The sequence below is a fragment of the Pinus tabuliformis genome, chromosome 5_2 (assembly GCF_031772625.1).
Source record: "Pinus tabuliformis cultivar Carrire ecotype Pingquan chromosome 5_2, CPIR1, whole genome shotgun sequence".
Lineage (NCBI taxonomy): Eukaryota > Viridiplantae > Streptophyta > Pinopsida > Pinales > Pinaceae > Pinus > Pinus tabuliformis.
In genome coordinates this window covers 460,553,208-460,557,081 of record NC_142306.1, presented here as the reverse complement: position 1 = coordinate 460,557,081, position 3,874 = coordinate 460,553,208, and positions in this window count along the sequence as shown.

The following is a 3,874-nucleotide window of genomic DNA, read 5'->3' as shown; positions in this document are numbered from 1 at the left end:
GCGACTATTAATTTTTGGTGATGGAGTCTCTTTTAACCATCACAAATGAGCTTTGGTGACATTTTTTGACCCTCACCAAAATATGAAATGGTGACAGTCAATGAATGCCACCATATATATGCATCAAGAGTGACAGCCCTCAAAGGTCCGTAACCATAAATTGTTGTTGTTGATATCAAATGGTGATGGTCAATGTTCGTCATTATACTCATTATTCGTGATGGACCTTGAATGTCACCACAACACTTATACTTATGGCAATGCTGCTTTTGGTCACAGTCATCGAATGTCACCATATATATGCACTAATAGTTACGGCCATGGAAGATTCATCACAATAAATCATTGTTGTTCATATGAAATGGTGACGGTCACTATCTTTCATTATAATCAATATCCGTGACGGACCTTGAATGTCACCATAATACTTATACTTTTGGTGACACCACATTTGGTGACATTCATTTTTTGGTGATGGAGGCTATGGTCCATCACCATTGCTCATATGAAATGGTGACATTCGCTATCCGTCATTATAAATCATTATTGGTGATGAAATTTGAATGTCACTACAACACCTATACTTTTGGTGACATTCAGTTCTTGGTGATGAAGGCTATGGCCCATCACCATTGCTCATATGAAATGGTGACGGTCACTATCTGTAATTATAAATCATTATTGGTGACGGAATTTGAATGTCACTACAACACCTATACTTTTGGCGATGCCACCTTTGGTGACGTTCAGTTTTTGGTGATGAAGGCTCTTTTGACCATCACGAATGAGCTTACGGTGACATTTTTCACCCCTCACCAATGTCATTTTCTCTTATAGTGCCATGTTTACTAGGTGGTGGTTGTTACTCCAATAATTTGACATTACTATTGTAGATAACCTGGGAACAATAATGTTGTTGTATATTTTATCTGTATATTGACTAATGCTACTGATAATATGCCTGTTGAAAACTCTTTCTCAAGTGATTATCACTTTTCAGTATTCACTTATTCACCTTAGTATGTAGGCATTGCTAATTACCTTGCTGTAAGAAAGCTTCCCCGTCACCTTTCTCCTAGAGAGGAGAGAAACATCCTTCATCAAAGTGCCTAGTATTTTTGGTTAGATGGCTAACTCTTTAACTCTAGTTTTGATCAAAAAATTAGAAGGTGTACGAGGGAGGATGAAATCCATGATATTCTCAAGTCTTGTCATGATGATTCTTGTGGAGAAAATGTTGTAGAGATTATAACAAGTCATAAGGTGCTTCAAATGGGATGTTTTTGGCCTACCTTTTTTAAATATTCAAGGAAATATGTGCATGAGTGTTCCAACTATAAGAGAATGGACCAAACCACTCAATTAAATGAAATGTCGTTACTGTTTCAATTGGTGATGGAGTCATTTGAGAGATGGGATTTAGATTTTGTGGGACCAATTAATCCCCCATGTTAACAGAAGACATATATTTTGGTATGAACAAACTATGTCATCAAGTGGGTGGACGAAAGAGAACTCACTAGGGAAACTTAGTGTGTTGTTTCAAACTTTTTATTTAAAGGTTTTTTTTCTCGGTATGGAGTGCCAAAGGAGATAGTTACGAATGGAGGAGCATAATTTACTTCTTGGATGATATAAGACCTTGTCAGAAAGTATAGGATTCATCATTGAGTCACTTCACCTTACCATCCATAATAAAATGGGCAAGTAGAAAGTACCAATAAGGTTCTTGAATCTATTCTCATGAAGATTGTGGTAGGCCACTGAAGAGACTAGGTTGAGAGACTTCTACAAGTGTTATGGGCTTATATAACTACTTGGAGAAATACTACAATATTATCTCCCTATGAGTTGGTATTTGGTAAGAGTCCTATTTTGAATTTGAGATAAAGACACTTAGAATTGGTTTATAGGTTAATTTAGACTTGAATGTAGCTCAAAAACATCGAATTAAATGACTAAATGAGTTACATGAGAAGCGCTTATATGTTGTGTAGTGAACTGATATAATTCAACAACAACGTACCAAGTGGCAAGATAAATTTATAAAGGAGAATGTATTTCAGAAGCATGATAGGTCTCTATTATATGACTCAAGATTTAAATATTTCAAGGGGAAGTTGTGCACCAGGTGGCTAGGTCCCTACGTGGTCCTTACAAGGTATATACAAGCTTTGACAATGGGACTGTGAAATTGACAACCATTGATGGGTCCCAAAAATGTTAACTTGCTAATGGATACGATCTACAGTTGTATCATAAGCCTACTTCTAAGGATTCATTTGTCATCATTGTATCATATGTAGATTCATACCTTGAATTTGTTGGTGTAAGGGAATTTTTTCCTATGCTACCAAACACTTAGTCTTTTCATTAGTTTAAAAAAATGAAAAAGAGAGGAAAAAGAAAAAATGGAAAATGGAAAAATAAAAATAAAAATGTATAATGGTGAAAACCACTTTGCAATGCTACTTGATGAATGTGGTGGCTAAAAACCATATTTCAAGTGACCAACATATCATTTTCTTCTTTTTTAACAACATTCTAATATTTTCTGTATTCAAGCTTCTATGATCCATAATGAATTAAACAAAGTCTTTTGGTAGAAATCACATGAGAGAATTTTTTGGCCGACGCGTTTCAAACCAAAAAATGTGGTTCATCATTAGGACCAGATGAAGAGGGGCTAACAGAACCCCCGCTTCCTAATCCTTGGGACAATTTGGCTTACTTTACTAAAAAAATTATAACTTGTGAAGGGTGTTTTTGGATTGTGTTTCATTACCACTTTCAACTATTAGCACATATGCACAATGGAAAGATAATAAATATGCCTTACTATTTTTTGAGTTCTTAGAAGCATATGATAGAAGTTGTACGCATGGAATGTCATCTTGAAACCTACATAATTAACCATGGGATAATTGAATTAATTATAATTGATTTGATGTAGTAGCAAGGGAGAACATGGATTATACTTCTAGAAAAATCATATGCACCAACCGCTGAGGAGAAAGGAGTGAAGCTAATAAATAGGAGGAAAGTGTTGAAATAAATAAAGAAATAAGGGAAGTTACACCCCATAGCCCTCATCAGTAAAGTCTCCAAAGTAAGTGTTCTTAAAATAACACTATAATACACTTGCTAATGGGAAAAAGGGTGGAAATTGGAGAATCAATGGATGTTTCTAGTGGGCAGACTGAAAGTGTTGGGTATGGACACCATGTTGAGGAAGAAGACCCTCAGGAGGAATTACTTAAGGAAAAATAACCTCAGAAATAAATGCGTCTATAATGACAATAGGGAAGAGATCCCTAAGAAAGGAATTGAGGATTAAAAACCCTATCAAGAGAGTAAGGGTGACTATTACACCATCAGTTACCTCAACACCTAGATTCAATGCTAATACAATAGAACTGAAGGAGCCAGAGGAACAAATCATTGAAGAAAAGAAGGAAGAGCCCATGCAAGACCAGGAAATCATTCTTTCACTATGTAAGACTAAAATTGACCCTCTCACTTGACAAATTAATGAATTAAAAGAAAAAAATGAAATTTTGAAGAAAAAACTTGCCACAATCAAAGAAAAATTTCAATTTAAGGAAAAATATGGTTGGAAACCCTATATAAGGTGGAATAAATGGTGTCACCTAGTTAAACAACTAGAAAACTACTCATGGGTTGTAAACAAATACTTAAGGAAATATGTTTTGAGGGTCCAACAACTACCTAGGTTCGAGTACAAGTGGAAGAATAAGATTTGAAGTTCCAAACCACTAATCCAGAAGAGCCTACTGACTATGTTACTTTTACACAAGATGCAGTAGTTGAAGTAGAGTGGGATGGGGAAGATCAATTTATTATTCCATAAGAA